The 21562-nt window shown below is 41.0% G+C and overlaps 1 long non-coding RNA gene across 1 annotated transcript; it reads left to right on the forward strand.

Moving 5' to 3' along the window:
• Positions 1 to 255: 255 nt before the first annotated feature.
• LOC123329984 lies at positions 256 to 21133 on the forward strand. The gene is made up of 2 exons (XR_006545649.1): positions 256 to 1002; positions 20825 to 21133. It is a non-coding gene; the product is annotated as an uncharacterized LOC123329984 (long non-coding RNA).
• The last annotated feature ends 429 nt before the right edge of the window (positions 21134 to 21562 follow it).

Genomic DNA, 21562 nt, shown 5'->3' on the forward strand with positions numbered 1-21562 from the left:
TTCAGGTCTTTAGAGAACTAAAACTCCCAATAAATGGAAGATGTTAGCATTCTTCATTTCAGATTAAAAGAACCAGAAAAGCTCTTCACACCTTGAGACCCTACACACACCCTAATCCTCATCAGCAACCCCGCCCTTGAGACACTGCTATAAAACTCCTCTCCAAACCCTCCCAGGTTAGGACACACAGTTTTTCAGGGCCAGGAGCCTGCTGTGTTCCCCTTTGCCTGGCAAAGCAATAAAGCTATTCTTTACTATTTCACTCAAAACTCTGTCTCCAAGATTTTATTTGGCACTGTGCACAGAAGCTGAGCTTTCAATATCAATTCCAAGTTGGCAAGGGCTCTGATTCTCAGTTATTCAGGGATCCAGGCTGAGTCTCCACCATCTTTAATACACTGTTTTTCAAGTCAACTCTGGCCATGACTGTAAAGGGCAATTCACCTTCTGAGAGGAGGGAAGACGGAACATAAAGAAAAGCATATGGGATATTTTTTCAACAAGGCTTGGAGGTAGCATATGTCCCTCCTTCTATTATTCCATGAAAGAACTTAGTCCCTTGGCTCTATCTACCTCCTGGGGAGATTGAGAAATGCTGGGAAGCTGGTAGGCCAATGGTACTGCAGGAGAGCAAAATTCGCCTCCACAAAATGTCTCTCTGGCATGCAAATTAATTCCAGATGGAAATAATCAAGGCCTCAAAGACTCAGGGAGAACCTTGGCCTTCCCACTAACTGTCTAAAAGCATTTAGAGGGCCTGTTCACACAATGGAGTTACCACCAGAGAGATCTGCCAAGAAGATGGGCTGGGTGTTGCGGGGGAAACAGGGCCCAGAGTCCAGTGTCTATTCTGCGTCTTATACCGTCTCCCAGGACCCAGCAAACATTTGCTTTTCCACCTCCAAATGAATCGTCTTCCTCAACTGTGAGGAAACCAGTAGCCACAATATCCTCTTTCATCTTCAGCTGATGATATTTGAGACGAGGACTTTGGCCATTTTGGTGAGTTACTCAGTACTTCTGGGTCTCTCCCATGTTTACGTGTTATTAAGCTTTTGTGCGATTTTTCTTCTGTTAATCTGTCTCAGGTCAATTTAATTCTTAGACTGGTCAGAGGAACCTAGAAGGGGAGAGGAAAATGTCTTCCTCTCCAACAGCAGAAAGAGTTCTAGAGTTTAGATATCAATCTGTGCTACCTTTAGGGATCCTAAGGAGATAAGGCTGCCAGATAAAATATAACTGGGACTTCCAGCTCAATTTGAATTTCAGACCAAAAAATGAGTAATTCTGTGGTATAAGTATGTCCCAAATGTTACACAGGCAAACTTACACTAACACTTAAACTAAAATATTATTCGTTGTTTATATGAAATTCACATTTAACTAGCACCTTCATTTTTATTTGCTAAACCTGGCAAGGATAATTACCAGGTTTTAGACTTAGGTGAAATGGTAGTTGGTAATGTTATTATCTAGAGGGAAAGAGGACAAGTTCAAGATAATCAAACACACAAGAAAATCCATGTATAAGCCAAAATGCCAGTTCATTAGTTGAAAATGGAGCATGTATTTGGTAGGATTAACTAAGTCTGGCTATTGATACTGGTCACTCTGTGTACTTTTGGAATAGCTCAGTCAAGAAACAATAATCATAGATGAAGAAAGCAGGAGTGAAATAATAGCATTAGGCCAAAATACAAAGAGATCTCCAAGGTACCTTAAGGAATATAAGCAAGATGCAGAGTGATGTGTATAAGATGCCTGCCTGTGTGTATATTTTCTTGTACATGTCTGTTAGCTTGTACCTACTGTGGAAGCATGGAGTCCTAACTACAGGAACACTAGGGAATTCCCTGCAGAAGCTATTTATTGAGTTTCAGATCCTGCCTGGACTAAATACTATCTCTTCTTTGATTAATATTATATATGTAATGTACTAAAGTCATATATCTATGTTATATATAATATGCATATTATATACATATCTTTTAGGTTATACTCTGTTAATAGACTCCATCAGAATCTGTTAGGTTCAGCTGGATATAAAGAACTCTTTATCAAGATGTGGTTCATATATATAATGGAATACTACTCAGCTATAAAAAATAAAATAATGTCACTCATAGCAACATGGCTGGACCTGGAGACTATCACAGTAAGTGAAGTAAGTCAGAATGAGAAAGACAAATACCATATGATATCACTTAAATATGGAATCTAAATTCATATATATAAATTGACACATGTTCGTGGCACAAATGCACGTATCTATAAAACCAACTCACAGACGTAAAGGACAGACTTGTGGTTGTCAAGGAGGAGGGTGGTAGGGGAGGGATGGAGTAAGAGATTGCGGTTGGGAGATGCAAACTATTATACCCAGGATGGATAAACAACAAGATCCTACTGTACAGCACGGGGAACTATATTCAATATCCTGTGATAAACCATCATGGAAAAGAATATTAAAATAAGTACATTTATAACTGAATTACTTTGCTGTATGGCAGAAATTAACACAACATTGTAAATCAACTATACATCAATTAAAAAAAAACAAAACTCTTTATCCCTCCCTCCTCCATTGTGGGTTTTTTTTTTTTTTAAATAAAAGTTTATTTTCTCTCACATAAAAAATGATCAGAGGTGGGCAGTTCTGGGGTGGTATGCTAGCTCCATAATGTGGTCAGGAATGCAGGCTCCTTTCAATTCTATTTCAACATCCACAAAGTGTAACCCTCATTCTCATGATTCTAAATGGCTTCCAGAGTTCCAGTCATCACTCTCACATTCCAGGAAACATACAATTAGAAAGAAGTGCGCCCACACTTGTTTTAAGGAGAATTCTCAGAAGTACCATATGACACTTCCTTTTACACCTTCAATTGCACTCATCTCACACGCTAGTAAAGTAATGCTCAAAATTCTCCAAGCCAGTCTTCAGCAATATGTGAACCGTGAGCTTCCTGATGTTCAAGCTGGTTTTAGAAAAGGCAGAGGAACCAGAGATCAAATTGCCAACATCCGCTGGATCATCGAAAAAGCAAGAGAGTTCCAGAAAAACATCTATTTCTGCTTTATTGACTATGCCAAAGTCTTTGACTGTGCGAATCACAATCAACTGTGGAAAATTCTGAAAGAGATGGGAATACCAGACCACCTGATCTGCCTCTTGAGAAATCTGTATGCAGGTCAGGAAGCAACAGTTAGAATTGGACATGGAACAACAGACTGGTTCCAAATAGGAAAAGGAGTACGTCAAGGCTGTATATTGTCACCCTGCTTATTTAACTTATATGCAGAGTACATCATGAGAAACGCTGGACTGGAAGAAACACAAACTGGAATCAAGATTGCCGGGAGAAATATCAATCACCTCAGATATGCAGATGACACCACCCTTATGGCAGAAAGTGAAGAGGAACTCAAAAGCCTCTTGATGGAAGTGAAAGAGGAGAGTGAAAAAGTTGGCTTAAAGCTCAACATTCAGAAAACGAAGATCATGGCATCCGGTCCCACCACTTCATGGGAAATAGATGGGGAAACAGTGGAAACAGTGTCAGACTTTATTTTTCTGGGCTCCAAAATCACTACAGATGGTGACTGCAGCCATGAAATTAAAAGACGCTTACTCCTTGGAAGGAAAGTTATGACCAACCTAGATAGCATATTCAAAAGCAGAGACATTACTTTGTCAACAAAGGTTTGTCTAGTCAAGGCTATGGTTTTTCCTGTGGTCATGTATGGATGTGAGAGTTGGACTGTGAAGAAGGCTGAGCGCCGAAGAATTAATGCTTTAGAACTGTGGTGTTGGAGAAGACTCTTGAGAGTCCCTTGGACTGCAAGGAGATCCAACCAGTCCATTCTGAAGGAGATCAGCCCTGGGATTTCTTTGGAAGGAATGATGCTAAAGCTGAAACTCCAGTACTTTGGCCACCTCATGCGAAGAGTTGACTCATTGGAAAAGACTCTGATGCTGGGAGGGATTGGGGGCAGGAGGAGAAGGGGACGCCAGAGGATGAGATGGCTGGATGGCATCACTGACTCGATGGACATGAGTTTTAGTGAACTCCAGGAGTTGGTGATGGACAGGGAGGCCTGGCGTGCTGCGATTCATGGGGTTGCAAAGAGTCGGACATGACTGAGCAACTGATCTGATCTGAACCTGAATTTAGTTAAATGGCTAAATCTCTGTGAAAAGAAGGCTAGAAAATGAAATATTTTAACTGGTGACACTGTCCTGCCAAACACAGGGTATTAATGCTCAAGAAGAAGGGGAGAATGCATAGCCATTCAGACAGGCATTGTTAAAACCATTCTGTGGCTGAGAAAACTGAAGCCCAGACTGGTTAAATAACTTACCCATCACTTTATGGCAACAGAAGGGGAAAAAGTGGAAACAGTAACAGATTTTATTTTCTTGAGCTCCAAATCACTGTGGATGGTGACTGCAGCCACAAAATTAAAAGACTACTTGCTCCTTGGAAGAAAAGCTATGACAAATCTAGACAGCTCATTAAAAAGCAGAGACATCCCTTTGCTGAGAAAAGTCTGTATAGTCAAAGCTGTGGTTTTTCCAGTAGTCATGTACAGATGTGCGAGTTGGGACCATAAAGAAGGCTAACTATGTGGCAATCTGGATGGGAGGGGAGTTTGGGAAAAAATGGATACACATATATGTATGGCTGAGTCCTTTTGCTGTTCACCTGAAACTATCAAAACACTGTTAATTTGCTGTACTCCAATATAAAAGAATTAAAAAATAATTAATTAAAATACAAAAAAAAAAGGCTGAGAATTGATGCCTTTGAATTGTCATGCTAGAGAAAACTCTTGCGAGTCTTGAGAGTCCCTTAGACTGCAAGGAGATTAAACCAGTCAATCCTAAAGGAAATCAACCCTGAATATTCACTGGAATGACTGATGCTGAAGCTGAAGCGCCAATACTTTGGCCACCTGATGCCAAGAGCTGACTCATTGGAAAAGACCCTGATGCCAGGAAAGATTAAGGGCAGGAGGAGAAGGCGACGAGAGAGAGGACGAGAAGGCTGGATGGCATCACAGACTCAAGGGACATGAGTGTGAGCAAACTCCAAGAGATAGTGGAGGACAGGGAAGCCTGGCGTCCTGCAGTTCATGGGGTCGCAAAGAGTTGGACACAACATAGTGAATGAACAACAACGGAGAAGGCAATGGCGCCCCACTCCAGTACTCTTGCCTGGAAAATCCCATGGACGGAGGAGCCTGGTGGGCTGCAGCCCATGAGGTCGCTAAGTTGGACACCACTGAGCGACTTCACTTTCACTTTTCACTTTCATGCATTGGAGAAGGAAATGGCAACCCACTCCAGTGTTCTTGTCTGGAGAATCCCAGGGATGGGGGAGCCTGGTGGGAGGCCGTCTATGGGGTTGCACAGAGTCAGACACGACTGAAGCGACTTAGCAACCACATGTTAAAGCTGGAATTTTACCTCTGTTCTCATTCCAGAGCCATTGTACTTTCCAGCACCCAGTACTAATCTGGTTCACTCAGCACAAGAGTCTCATCCTCAGAAATGAGTGGGGAGATTCTTTGAAGCCACACAAAAAAATATAGCACATCCTCTATGCAGTACAGGCTTTCCTGGTGGTTCAGATGGTAAAGAATCCGCCTGCAATGAGAGAGACCTGGGTTCAATCCCTGGGTTGGGAAGATCCCTTGGAGGAGGGCATGGCAACCCACTCCAGTGTTCTTGACTGGAGAATCCCCATGGATGGAGGAGTCTGGTGGGCTACAATCCACGGGGTCACAAACTGAGTGACTAAGCACAGCTATGCAGTACACATTTCACTCCAGGATTTAGGAATTAAATTAAATTTAGGAATTTTATTTATAATAAACATGATGGTGTAGAGGGTCAAATTGCAGTGATTTTTATAATGAAACAGGAGGCTTGAAACAAATTTTACAATGCATTAGTCTCTTTAAATAAAGCAAAGTTTGAGAAGCCCCTCATTGCCCTGCACTGTCCCCACCACACTCTCCTCCTCCTCATTATAAGCTGACTCTATTCATTGCTGTTTTCTAGTCTTATCACCAATTGCAGAGTGCCCACTTAGAACCTATAGTTTAAGGCCCCAACAGGATTCACATCTTATATAGTATTGATATTACAGGCTGCCAACTGATTTAAACAACAACAAAACTTTGATTACATATTATGATAGTATAAAATGTTTGAAAATGGCTGGTAATCCCATTTCTATAGAATCCCTATGTAATAATATTATATTTGCTGCTATGAAAAATAATTTCCCAGTCAGTTCACACAGGTTTAAGGAAATCTGCTGATTGGCAAGGAAGGGTCTCAATTCTGATGTAAATAATTCTATGTGGCCCTGAAGGCACACAGTCTTAACTCGTGATTACATTTATAACCCAGCAGTTCCTTTGATACTAAGCTTCCAGACAAAGTGTCCTGCAGATAGACTTTTCAAGGGTGGAACTTTTCATTTCAGAGCTTCTCGTGGCTGGTAACATTCCATTATGGTGTCTGCTTGAAGGTTGCGATTCGTTTTAAATAAAGCTTTGGTAGAATTACCAGTTTTAGTGTGTGTTCCCTATAATTATTATACCAGCTAATGTAAAGTTTAAGAATACATCTTGGAGGACTATCAAATTGGTTCCAGACATCTGAGGGGTGGGTATGCAAATGAGGAGGAGATTCAGTTACACACACAAAAAAACATATTTCCTTTTTCTAAGGTATAGAAATACAGAGGTCTTATCAAACTACACCAAAGTTTGATTATAATGAAATAAATTGGTTATTATTTACCCAGACAAGTAGCTCAGAGATTGACTGTCTAATGCCAGCAAAAAATCAGGTTGTTTAGTTTGCCTAAGTGCTAACACACAGTTTTGCTAGGGAAAAAGGAGAGGGGGCAGCTGACATGTCAGGGGCAGGTGGGGCGGGGGACGGAGGCAGAATTTAATTTCCTAACAGTGTTACTGAAAGCTTAGCCTCTCTGTGCACCAATTCCATATCAAACCTCAGAGACAGAGTTTTGGGTGAAGTAGAAAGTGACACAGAAAAGCAAAATGGCTGTCTGGGGAGGCCTTACAAATAGCTGTGAAAAGAAGAGAAGCGAAAAGCAAAGGAGAAAAGGAAAGATATAAACATCTGAATGCAGAGTTCCAAAGAATAGCAAGGAGAGATAGGAAAGCCTTCCTCAGCGATCAATGCAAAGAAATAGAGGAAAACAACAGAATGGGAAAGACTAGAGATCTCTTCAAGAAAATTAGAGATACCAAGGGAACATTTCATGCAAAGATGGGCTCGATAAAGGACAGAAATGGTATGGACCTAACAGAAGAAGAAGATACTAAGAAGAGGTGGGAAGAATACACAGAAGAACTGTACAAAAAAGATCTTCACGACCCAGATAATCACAATGATGTGATCACTGACCTAGAGCCAGACATCCTGGAATGTGAAGTCAAGTGGGCCTTAGAAAGCATCACTATGAACAAAGCTAGTGGAGGTGATGGAATTCCAGTTGAGCTATTTCAAATCCTGAAAGATGATGCTGTGAAAGTGCTACAATCAATATGCCAGCAAATTTGGAAAACTCAGCAGTGGCCACAGGACTGGAAAAGGTCAGTTTTCATTCCAATCCCTAAAAAAGGCAATGCCAAAGAATGCTCAGACTACCGCACAATTGCACTCATCTCACATGCTAGCAAAGTAATGCTCAAAATTCTCCAAGCCAGGCTTCAGCCATATGTGAACCGTGAACTTCCTGATGTTCAAGCTGGTTTTAGAAAAGGCAGAGGAACCAGAGATCAAATTGCCAACATCCACTGGATCATGGAAAAAGCAAGAGAGTTCCAGAAAAACATCTATTTCTGCTTTATTGACTATGCCAAAGCCTTTGACTGTGTGGATCACAATAAACTGTGGAAAATTCTGAAAGAGATGGGAATACCAGACCACCTGACCTGCCTCTTGAGAAATCTGTATGCAGGTCAGGAAGCAATAGAACTGGACATGGAACAACAGACTGGTTCCAAATAGGAAAAGGAGCACGTCAAGGCTGTATATTGTCACCCTGCTTATTTAACTTATATGCAGAGTACATCATGAGAAACACTGGGCTGGAAGAAACACAAGCTGGAATCAAGATTGCCGGGAGAAATATCAATCACCTCAGATATGCAGATGACACCACCCTTATGGCAGAAAGTGAAGAGGAACTCAAAAGCCTCTTGATGAAAATGAAAGAGGAGAGTGAAAAAGTTGGCTTAAAGCTCAACATTCAGAAAACGAAGATCATGGCATCCGGTCCCAACATTTCAGGGGAAATAGATGGGGAAACAGTGGAAACAGTGTCAGACTTTATTTTTGGGGGCTCCAAAATCACTGCAGATGGTGACTGCAGCCATGAAATTAAAAGACGCTTACTCCTTGGAAGGAAAGTTATGACCAACCTAGATAGCATATTCAAAAGCAGAGACATTACTTTGCCAACAAAGGTCCGTCTAGTCAAGGCTATGGTTTTTCCAGTGGTCATGTATGGATGTGAGAGTTGGACTGTGAAGAAGGCTGAGCGCCGAAGAATTGATGCTTTTGAACTGTGGTGTTGGAGAAGACTCTTGAGAGTCCCTTGGACTACAAGGAGACCCAACCAGTCCATTCTGAAGGAGATCAGCCCTGGGATTTCTTTGGAGGGAATGATGCTAAAGCTGAAACTCCAGTACTTTGGCCACCTCATGCGAAGAGTTGACTCATTGGAAAAGACTCTGATGCTGGGAGGGATTGGGGGCAGGAGGGGAAGGGCATGACAGAGGATGAGATGGCTGGATGGCATCACTGACTCGATGGACGTGAGTCTGGGTGAACTCCGGGAGTTGGTGATGGACAGAGAGGCCTGGTGTGCCACGATTCATGGGGTCGCGAAGAGTCAGACACAACTCAGCGACTGAACTGAACTGAACTGAGAAAGTGATAGCTTTAATACTTGGCCAGGTAAAGGGAGACACACCAGACTTCTGCCTCAAAAAGCTATGTGTCCGACCTTGGAGGATTTGATGAAGGGTTTTGTAACAATGATTCAAAGCTGGAGACTCTTGACAAGATTAGGACATGAGCAGGGTTCAGGTGGTTTCTTGGCTGCTCCTCCCTTGATGAGCAACTGTTCGAATCCACCCTTTGCAACTCAGAGAAGGTCATGCAGGCTGGAGTCTTGCCTACAAGAAATGGGGGAACAGAATGGCCTCTGTGCCTGGAAGCCCCACAGGGCCCCTCTTGGTTTGACAAGCTCAGTCTCTTATAAACAGATTTAAGCCAAAAAATGAAGTGAGATTGGGACCACTGCTACATGTGAGGACAGAATATTTAGACATTGGGGGAAAAAATGTCTCTGAACAACCTAAAAGTTAAAGAACTTGTATCCTTTGGGGCCTGGGACTCAGGTTCTATGATGACCGTGTTAATTAATGAAGCTTGGGCTGGTTGGGCCTAATTCAGCCAACCAGGATTTAGAATACTGCAGGAAAATTATGGATTTCTTACTATTGGGTAAAGTAAAGGAGATCTCAAAAAGGTGTTAGGGACAGGATCGGTTAAAATTTACACACTTAATGGATATAAATAGTGAATTTCACTGAATTTAAGAGACCATTTCCAAGGTGTTAAAATGTTAAGGGGAAAAAAAAATCAAATTTGTATTTTGTGTCTTAGAACTGATGATGCAGAGCTCACGGTATGCAAAAACATAATGACAGTTGTTTCAGCTTGGCAAAAATGTTGTTAGGACAAGTTTCAGAACTGGGTGAGCATGCTCAAGACAAACTGGAGACCAGGTTACTGAGGGGAGGACTTGCTATGACAAGAGTGCATTACGTAGGGGATCTGCGTCACTATCGGGCTCTGTGAGATCTTTAAGGTGGACTGAAATACTCACACCTACCTCTAAGTCCACTGCATTAACATTACAGAGATACCCAAGGAAAAACTTTCTAACTGGCTTCTTTTTATTTATTTTTTAATTTTCTGGCCACACCCTGTGGCCAGCATATGGGATCTTCGTCTCCAACCACGGATCGAACCCGCATGTCCCCTGCATTGGAAGTGAGGAGTCTTAATCGCTGGACTGCCTACCAGGGAGGTCCCTTAACTGGTTTCTTATTTCCAAAAAAAAATACCTTCAGGGATACCACATGGTCATTAAATCAATTGGTATGTTGTAGGCTTTTAAATTTGTATTTCATTTTATTTTTTATTGTTACAGGTTTCAAAGAGGACACTGGAGATTTAAATCAATTTTGGTTGCCCTGGTAGGCTTTGTATTCTGTCAGCTAGAGACTGATAACTCTAGTCAAAAAGATTCTATCCCATCATGTTATATATTCATAGTTTGTTCTTTTGTTGTTGTTTTGGTAAGTTGGATCCAACTCTTTTGAGACACAAAGGACTGCAGTCCAGCAGGCTCCTCTGTCCGTGGGATTACCCAGGCAAGAATACTGGAGTGGGTCACCATTTCCTTCCCCTGGGGATCTTCCCAACCCAGGGACTGACCCCACGTCTCTTGCATTGAAGGCAGAGTCTTTACCATTGAGCCACCGTATAGTATTTTCTATGCTTATTTGTTTACATTTTGAATGACTGGCTTTGGATTATTGGTTTGTTTGGTGGTTTTTTTTTTTTTTAATTGAATGAAATATTCTTTAGATTCTAATAGTGCTTTAAAATTTTCAAAAGTTTCACACACATGATTTCATATAATCCCATAATAATGGACTACTGGTTTTAACATTCTGTATTTTCAATCCTGTCAATTGCCTGTATGACTAAGACAGTGTATATTTTGCTACTTCCTCAATACAGAGGAGCTCTGCCTAACAGATCCATTCAACCTGAAGCCTCCAGGATAGAATGTTCTTCCTTATACAATTGTCTGCATTGTTGTGAGGATGGAGGAACAGATATCTGTCACAGCAAGCCCAAAATAATCCCAACTCTCTTTGCCCAACGTAGAATCTCTGGTTCACTTTCTATAAAGAGAAGACAACCCTGAAAAGAATGTTGACTGGGTAGAGTGAGACCTGGGAATTTCAGCAAATTTGGACTCTATAGACAAAGTTACAGGGTGAAACTTCAGGTTATTTGACATAAGTATAATATAACTGGACAAAGTATTTTAGGAAACTGGAGTGGCTCCCATGTGAAGAAAACAGACGAGTAAATTGGGAAGCTTACTGTTTGAAACAGGTCCATACAAGGACAAAACAGTGGCATAGATCAGTCAGAAAATCTACTATGAGATGATGCAATGCCGAGAGGAATTTTCCAAAAGGAATTCATTGTGTTGAACACCACTGCTTTTGCTGAGGATATTTGCAATATCTCATTTAACCCTAACAACTGTAAACAATTGTAAAATAGGTATGGCAGCTCCAATTACACTAATGAAAAAAGTAGTTTGGTGAAATTATGTAACTTTCCCAACATCACTCAGTTTCTGAGTGGTTGAGATTCAACTACAGAGCTGACTAATTCCAACACCATTGCTCTTTCCGAAAAATAAACAAACGAACTGTCCTTAGGCTCTAAAAACTACAAAATATTGCTGAAAGAAATTAAAGAATACCTAAACAAATGGAAAGATGCCCTATGTTCCTTGATCAAAAGACTTTATATTGTTAAAATGATAATCCCACCCAAAGTGATTTATCAGTTCAACATGTTTCCTATTGAAATCCCAGCTGGTTATTTGGCAAAAATTGGTGAATTGAATGTAAAATGCACACAGAAATTCAAGGGACCTAGAACAGCCAATACAATCTTGAAAAAGAACAAATTTAAAGGACTCACACTTTCCAATTTCAAAACGTACCACAAAGCTACTGTAATCAAGGGACTGACATATACACACTACAGTATATGGATATCAAATAGATAACTAATAAGAACCTGCTGATAGCACAGGGAACTCAATATTTTGTAATGGTCAACAAAGGCCTGTATAGTCAAAGCTATGGTTTTTCCAATAATCATGTATGGATGTGAGAGTTAGACCATAAAGAAGGTTGAATGCTGAAGAACTGATGCTTTTGAACTGTGATGCTGGAGAAGACTCTTGAGAGTCCCTTGGACAGCAAGATCAAACCAGTCAATCCTAAAGGAAATCAACCCTTAATAGTCATTGGGAGGACTAATGCTGAAGCTGAAGGTCCAATACTCTGGCCACTTGATGAAAGAGTCAACTCATTGGAAAAGACCCTGATGCTGGGAAAGACTGAAGGAAAGAGAAGGGGGTGACAGAGGATGAGGTGGTTAGTTAGCATCATGGACTCAATGGACATGAATTTTAACAAACTCGGGGAAGCCTGGAGTACTGCAGTCCATTGGGTCACAAAGACTTGGACGTGACTGAGCGACTGAACAATAACAACAATATGGGAAAAGAATCTAAGAAAAAAAAAATAGATATATGTATATGTATAACTGATTCACTTCGCTGTACATCTGAAACTAACACAACATTGTATTAATAAATCAACTATACACCAATAAAAAATTTTTTTAATGTTATGGAAGCAAAAAAAATAATGACTATAATCAAGAATCTGATACTAACATAAAATGACAAATATAAAAACTAAGGGAATAGAATTAAGAGTCTAGAAATAAACCCTTTCATTCATGGTCAAATGATTTTCAACAAAGGTGCCAAGATAATTTAAAGTTGGACCCTTACCTAACACCATATACAAAAATTCACTCAAAATGTATTCTAGATCAAAATATAAGAGCTAAAACTACAAAGCTCTTAGAAGAAAATGTAGAAACAAATCGTTGTGACCTTGAGTTAGGCAACGGTTTCTTACATATGACATCAACTGCACAAATGATGAAAAAATAAATACATTTGACTTCATGAAAATTTAAAATTTTTGTGCTTTAAGTAACACAAGCCTGGGACTTCCCTGGCAGTCCATTGCTTCCACAGCAGGGGGCATGGTTTCATCCTTGGTTGGGGAACTAAGGTGCCACACGGCCCTCAGGATGGCCAAAAAGTAAATAGAAATTTTAAAAATTAAATAACACCATCTAGAAACTGAAAAGACAATCCACAGAATAGGAGAAAACATGTGCAAATTATATAACTGAAAAGGACCTTCTATTCAGAATATGTACGATGCAACTCAAAAAGCTACATGGGACCTCAGTCCTCCGACCAGAGATTGAACCCCAGGCCACAGGTAGTAAAAGCCTAGACGTATCCTAACCACTCCGCCACTAGGGAACTCCCCAATCCAGTCTTTGTAAATGGGCAAAAAATCTGAATAGACCCTTCTCTAAACATCATTAAATCATTAGGTAATGCATATCAAAAGCACAATGAGATAACATTTTGCACCTACTAGCTAGAATAGCTATAAACAGGTATTAACAAGTGCTGGTAATTATGGGGAGAACTCGGAACCCTCCTACACTGCAGGTGGGAATATAAAATTGTGTAGCTGGTTTGGAAAGGAGTCAGTCCCTCAAAAGATTAAACACAAGAGTTACCATAATGAAAGTGAAGTCGCTCAGTCGTGTCCAACACTTTGCGATCCCATGGACGGGGACCTACCAGGCTCCGCGGTCCATGGGATTTTCCAGGCAAGAATACTAGAGTGGGCTGCCATTTCCTTCTCCAGGGGATCTTCCCAACCCAGGGATCGAACCCAGGTCTCCTGCATTGCAGACAGACGCTTTACCATCTGAGCCACTATGACCTAGCAATTTCAGCCTTAAGTTTATACCCAAGAGAAATGAAATCATATGTCCACACAAAAAACTTAAACATAAATGTTCACAGCAGTATTATTCATAATAGCAAAAATGTAAAAACCACTCAAATATGCCAACTGATTAATGGATAAGTAATGTGGTATATCCATAAAATAGAATATTATTTGGAAATGAAAAGGAATGAAATACTGATTCATGCTATAGCATCAGTGGATCTTGGAAACACTATTCTACGTGGAAGAAGCCACCAGGGACTACCCTCGTGGTCCAGTGGCTAAGACTCTGTGCTCCCAATTCAGGAGGCCCGAGTTTGATTCCTGGTTAGGGAACTAGATCCCACATGATGCAAATAAGACCCAGTGCAACCAAATAAATAAATGAATATTTGGGGGGGGGGGAAAAAAGATATCATATTACCCTCCTAAACTATTGGTAAGAATGTAAACTGGTATAGTCACTATGGAGAGCCATATGGAGGCTCCTTAAAAAAAACAAAAATAGAGCTACCATTTGACCCTGCAATCCCACTCCTGGGCATATATCCAGAGTAAAACATGATCTGAAAGGATTTATGCACCCCAATGTTTATTGCAACACTATTTACAATAGCCAAGACATGTAAGCAACCTAAATGTTCATCGACAGAGGAATGGATAAAGAAAATGTGGCACATTTATACAATGGAATATTACTCGGTAATTGAAAAGAATGAAATAATGCCATTTGCAGCAACAAGGATAGACCTAGAGATTGTCATAATGAGTGAAGTAAGACAGAGAAGGAGAAATATATGAAAAAAAAAAAAAAAGAAACATACGCTATCCCTTACATGTGGAATCTGAAAAGAAATGATACAAATGAACTTATAAAACAGAGACTCACAGACTTAGGAAACAAACTTATGGTTGGCTGTAAAAGTGAAAGTTGCTCAGTCGTGTCCAACTCTTTGTGACCCCATGGACTACACAGTCCATGGAATTCTCCCAGCCAGAATACTAGAATACTGGAGCGGGTAGCCGTTTCCTTTTCCAGGGGATCTTCCCATTCCAGGGATCGAACCCAGTTCTCTCGCATTGCAGGCGGATTCTTTACCAGCTGAGCCACTAGGGAAGCCCATGGTTGCCTGTACACACTGCTATATATAAAATGGATAACCAACAAGGACCTACTGTGTAGTACACGGAACTCTGCTCAATGTTATGTGGCAGGTTAGATAGAAGGGAAGTTTGGGGGAGAATGAACACACATATGCATGGCTGAGTCTCCTCACTGTTCACCTGAAACTATCACAGCGTTGTTAATCGGCTATTGTTGTTCAGTTGTTAAATCGCATCCAACTCTTTGTGACCCCATGGACTGCAGCACCCAATATAAAATAAAAAGTTTTTTTAAAAATCATATATTATTACTGTACTTATGGAAATGTTGATAACAGGTAAATTTATAAAGAGGGACGAAGGGAGGAGAATCAGCCACCCTGAAATGTCTTTGGCATATTGTGTTAAACTGTTTCTGGGAAATAGCAGACAAGGGATGGGCTCTGAAAACCAAGTTGGGAGTTTCCCTTTAGTAAGAAACTAATGCATGAAAGGGAAATCTCCATTTGTAAGGGTGTGTCCCTCCCTGAACCAGAAAGAGGTTACCAAATCAGTGGAGAAGGCAAAGAGTTAAATTTGCATCACAAGTCACTCTTGTTTACTGTGCTTTTCCAGGTAGTCTCACATAACTGACTCTCCCCACCCTCAACATCCTCCTTCATCTTTAGCTGAGAAAGGTACTTAGAGTGAGGGTTTTGGCCTTTTCGGCAAGTTACTCAGTTTTTTTCTGAGTTTCTCCCAAGTATGTTGTTGTGGTTCAGTCTGTCACTCTTTGTGACCCCATGGACTGCAGCACGCCAGGCTTCCTTGTCCTTCACCGTCTCTTGGAGCTTGCTCAAACTCATGTCCATTGCGTTCGTGATGCCATCCAACCATCTCATCCTCTGTCGTCCCCTTCTCCTTCTGCCTTCAATCTTTCCTGGCATAAAGGTCTTGTCTAACGAGTCTGCTCTTCTCATCAGGTGGCCAAAGGATTGGAGATGCAGCTTCAGCATCAGTTCTTCCATTGAATATTCAGGATTGATTTCCTTTTTCTCCTGTTAATTTGTCCCACAACAATTTAATTCTTAGACCAGCATGAAGAACCTAGGACTATAGAGGAAGTTTTCTTCCCCCCAACAACAGGAAGTAGTGTCGACTAAAAAAAGATATACAACTTGAGAGTTTCGAGTTAAGCTTTATTTGAGGTAAAATGAGGACTGCAGCCTGGGAGGCAGCATCTCAGATGGCTCCGAGAGATATCCCAAATTCCGCTCCAAAGTGGCAGTGGAGGAAGGTCAATATATATGGTTTTGGTGAAAGTGGAGTTCAATACCATTAAGTACTCATTTTATGACCAACCTAGACAGCATATTAAAAAGCAGAGGCATTACTTTGTCAACAAAGGTCCGTCTAGGCTATGGTTTTTCCAGTGGTTATGTATGGATGTGAGAGTTGGACTGTAAAGAAAGCTGAGTGCTGAAGAATTGATGCTTTTTAACTGTGTGTTGGAGAAGACTCTTGAGAGTCCCTTGGACTGCAAGGAGATCCAACCAGTCCATCCTAAAGGAGATCAGTCCTGGGTGTTCATTGGAAGGACTGATGTTGAAGCTGAAACTCCAATACTTTGGCCACCTGATGCGAAGACCTGACTCATTGGAAAAGACTCTGATGCTGGGAAAGATTGAGGGCAGGAGGAGAAGGGGGACGACAGAGGATGAGATGGTTGGATGGCATCATTGACTCAATGGACATGGGTTTGGATGGGCTCTGGGAGTTGGTGATGGACAGGGAGGCCTGGCGTGCTGCGGTTCATAGGGTTGCAAAGAGTCAGACACGACTGAGCGACTGAACTGAACTGAAATGAACTGGAGCACTCATTTTACAAAAGGGTTTTGTTAGTCATGGGGCTCTGATGTCACCATGAAAGGATTTAATGCTTCTCTAGATATGAGGAGATGCAAGGATTGAGATCATAAAATCTGTTCCTAAAAATATCCAACTATCTAAAGACCTGTCCCACCAGATTCCCTGGAGCACAGAGTGCCTCACTCCACCTGAACTCCCTCAGAGGTTGTTGAAGGTCAACAGCTATAGCAGCAAGGGCTTCAATCTCGTAGAGGCAGATGGGAAATGCCTTTGTTGTTCAGTTGTTGGCAATGCCCTTGGTAAGTGCCAGTTTGTAGTTGACAGTAGATTCACAGGAATCTACTGCCCAGGAATGGGGAATTTGCAGAGAAATACAGAGTGACAGCTAGTATCTACAGATTTTCCTTTTAGGGTTATAAAAAATGTTTTAACATGGACTCTCCTGATGGTTGCACAATTCCATGTGTCTGCTAAATCGCTTCAGTCGTGTCTGACTCTTTGTGGCACCGTGGACTGTAGCCCGACAGGCTCTCTGTCCATGAGATTTTCCAGGCAAGAATACTGAAATGGGTTGCCATTTCCTTCTCCAGGGGAACTTTCCCATGCAGGGATCGAACCCAAGTCTCTCTACGTCTCCTGCATTGGCAGGCGTATCTTTACCATTAGTGCCACCCGGGAAGCCCAATTCCGCAGATGTATTCAAAAGCACTGAATTGTTCACTTTAAATGGGTGAACTATACAGTATATGAATTACAGCTCAATAAAGTTGTTAAAAAAGAAAGCCAATATATTTTTTTTGTTTATATTTTCAAGCAGATGTCCAAATAATAAGTTAACAACTTTTCACTGTTTCCTCTTTCCATCAAGGTTCTCGGACAGCTTTTTTTTTTTTTTAATAGCCAGGATTGAGGAATTAAATCTTGAATCATAAGGCTCTGGTTGGATTCTAAAGGGCTTGGTTTCCTAAAAAGTCAGGAAACCTAACTCCCAACCCTGCCTAGTGATTAAACCAAGTGGGGAAGACTTTCTGTTCCCCATTTCTTATAGGCAAGACTACAGTCTCCATGACCTTCCCTGAGTTCCAAAGGGTGGATTCAAACAGTTGCTAACCAAGGGATTAGCAGCCAGGAAATCATCCCAGGCAAGATTATAAGGACCAGAAAAACTCATCAAGATTAGGAAACAGATCATTTGACTAAGGGAGTGCATGCCCTAATCCCACCCTAACCTTGTCAGAGACCGCACCTTCAAACCATAGTTACAAAACTCCTCATCAAATCTTCTTGGATTGGGACATATGGTTTTCCAGGGCAGGAGTCCACTGTGTCCCCCTCGGCCTGACAAATAAAGCTATTCTTTCCTACTTCACCCACAACTCTTTCTCCAAGATTTGATTTGAAACTGGTGTACAGAGGCCAAGCTTTTGATAACAGTTATTACCAGACTAACACTATTGGTCCCAGTTTTCTCAATGGTAAGTAAAAAAAATTGAGCAGATGATCTCTAAAGGTCCTTCCTTGTGACACTAAAAGAGCTTCAATCCCATGAGTAGAAGTAGTGTTGGTTCTGTTTACTTCTACAGAGCCAAGCAGTCAAAATCTGCTGTGATTTCAATTTACTTTTCAATTTACTTATCAGGGCCAATTATGAAAAAAACTTCTGGGGGCACAGTGGTAAAGAATCCATCTGCCAGTTGCAAGACATGCAGGTTCAATTTCCTGCAGAAGGAGATGGCAACCCATTCCAGTACTCTTGCCTGGAAACTTCTATGGATAGAGAAGCCTGGCAGGCTGTACCTGCCAGGGTCACAAAGACATAGGGTCACAAAGAGCTGGTCATGCCTGAGCAGGAGCACTCTCAGGACTTTGTATCTAAAGTAGAAACCACAGAAGCATAACACTGTGAGTTGAGCATCTGTGGAGGTTGATTACTTAGTACCCCCATTAGAATCAAGTAGTTTGTGCTAACTTCTAATTTTTAACCAGTTTGTAGATGACCAATCAAGAAAGTTAGTAAAATGTATCCAAATAGTGTTGCAGGGAAGAGCCAGTTCTGACTCCATGCTGGATCTGTTTCTTTGACTTTAACCTTTGCTTTTTGTTGCTTTCGTTGCTATAATCATATGTAATGTCCTGCCTCAGTTGCCCCTCCGCTTGTTAAACTGAAGTGCCTTTGTTCAGCTCACAGAGAGAAAAATCTGACCCTACCTACCTGTGAAAAGAAGAGATTAGCACTTCCCATTTTGCAAGACTGATGGCCCTTATTACTTTACTTCCTCGTTGTCTCTCTCCATTCTGCCTTTTTCTGCAGTTCCTCAGCACTTTTCTCTCTGGTTCTATAAAAGAACCTGGCATCCAGACCCCTACCGGATGGTGTCTTGCATCATAGCTCTTTCTTCATTTACCACTAGAAGCACATCTCCATATCATCAGGTATTTTATTATTTAATGCCAGTAGTAGAGTCATGATATTTAACCACTATCCTATCTTTGATAGACTGGTTCCCATTTTCCCCGATCTTCAGTAATGAGGGAAAAGGATTATTACCTTCATGCAAAAAGCATTCTGGTATTTAGGGTTACTTCCTTGAATTAGATTCTGATTCATGGGAAGTAAAGTGAATGTATCACAGGACATGACCATTTCATAGCATCTCCCCCCCCCCCAAATTGTACCAATTTATATTCATATTGAGAGTGATAAAGTTAACTTGTATACTGGGACCCACAAAAGGGAGGCCAACCCAGTGATCCCACATGTCACAAATCTAAACCTAAGTCAGTCTGCACTTACCCCAAACACCTCACTGTCAAGGAAACCGAACAGACACCAATCACTTCCTCCAACTCAGCTCAGCTCGCCTTTCCCTAGAAAACAGGACTTGCCAGCCTTACAAGGAGATTGCCAACCTCCAGGCCAATCACACCCCGTTTCCATTGGCTCTTTCTAAAGCTCTGTACAACCTCTGCCCAAAATCCCTCTGGAAGAGGGCCCCACTGCTTGTGAAGGGCTGTAGTCCCCCAACACGTGGACTGTTTTCCCTTGAATAGAGGATATCAAACCTATAACTCAATGGTTTTAGTTTGATCATTTGGGAGTGCGCTACCAAGCGTGATTAAGACCTGAAATTTTTGTTACATCTTCATCACTGCTGAAGTACTTATTTATTGTTCCTTGTCTATATATCCCTGTTAGAATACAAGCTCCTCAAGGGCAGGAATCTTGGTTTACTGATATATCTCAGTATATATATATAAATAGTGGCTCAAGCATCTAAACAGTGCCTGGCATATAGGAGACACTAAAATATTTGTTTCAAGAACAAAGGACTTCCCTGGTGGCTCAATGGTTAGGAATCTGCCTGCCTATGCAAGGGACACGGGTTCCATCCCTGGTCCAGGAAGATTCCACATATGGTAGGGCAACTAAGCCCGTGTACCACAACTACACAAACCTGCACCTGGCAGCCCACACTCCGCGGTGAGGAGACACCAGAGTAAGAAGTCCAAGCACCACATTAGCTAGAGAGCAGCCCCCGCTCATCACAAGTAGAGAAAGCCTACATGCAGCACCCAAGACCCAGCGCAGCCATAAATAAATATATATATATTTTTAAATCTCCCGTATGATTATGAACTTACCTATTTAAAAAAAGAAAAGAACAAATGAAATAGGGAAAAGTTTGGTTTTTTAATCATTATTATGTCAGTCCCAATGGCAAGATTTAATAGCAGGTTGCAACAGAAATGTCAAATAAATACGTCCCCATGTCCATCTCATGCTCTGGTATTCCTTATCCTGACACAGTTTAAGCCTGAATCATTTATTGCATGCCTACTTCAGATATAAAAGTTATCTACCTTCATTCTTATATGTAAGAGAAACAGCTAGTTGCCAGCCTGGTTTCCGTTTCTCTTTCTTTCTTAGAGACCATATATTCAACTAGAAGACCACATTTCTAATCTCCCTTGACGATAGGTTGCTCAGATAGTTAATAAGATATATATGGAAACTGTTCGAAGTCCTTCTAGAAAAGATCTCTGAAATGGGAAAAAACAGCTGATGTGCTTCCTTCCCTTCCTTCTTCTTCCTGCCTAGAATGCAGACATGATAGACTCAACAGCCCTGTCTTATACAATGAGGTAAATTTAAGGATGGGATCTCTGCTCAGTGGAGGACAGAGCAGAAGAATACTTGGAGTCCGAATCTCTGGTGATGTGGAGACATCATGCCAACCCTGGACTGCCAGCCCCTCTGCTATTTTATGCATGGAAAAAATAAACCTCTGTCTTGTTTTAAGCCAGTTATTTCAAGTTTCTTATCAGCTAACCACAATTCCTAACTACACTAATCATCATTTTTCTTAGCTCTGAAGATTTCAGTAGTACAATAAATGTTCTTTTAAAACAACAAGGAATCTTTTTCTTTATATACTTATCTTTTAAATAACAAGACATATACTTTTTATTCTGAGCTAATTGCTATAGGAGAGCAAAATTTGCCACCCCAAAATGTATCACTCTGACCTGAGGATTAATTTAAGCTGATTATTTTGTGTGTGTATGATTTTTAAAAACCACTTTATTGAGATACAGTTTACAGTTCATAGAATGTACTGTTTAAATACATAATTTACTGGTAAGCTGATTATTTTAAGAAACAGAAGTCTCTCTTTTTACCTCTCCCTTAGCTGCCCAAAGAACTTAGAAAAAAGGCTTATTGGAATAGAACTATCATCAGAGATACCTGCAAGGGGTGTGGGCTAGGTGTGAAATAGGAGGGAAGGAAGCAGGGCACAACCTTTAAAAGAATGACACAGCCCTTGAGGATATGACA

The sequence above is a fragment of the Bubalus bubalis genome, chromosome 17 (assembly GCF_019923935.1).
Source record: "Bubalus bubalis isolate 160015118507 breed Murrah chromosome 17, NDDB_SH_1, whole genome shotgun sequence".
NCBI classification, from domain to species: domain Eukaryota; kingdom Metazoa; phylum Chordata; class Mammalia; order Artiodactyla; family Bovidae; genus Bubalus; species Bubalus bubalis.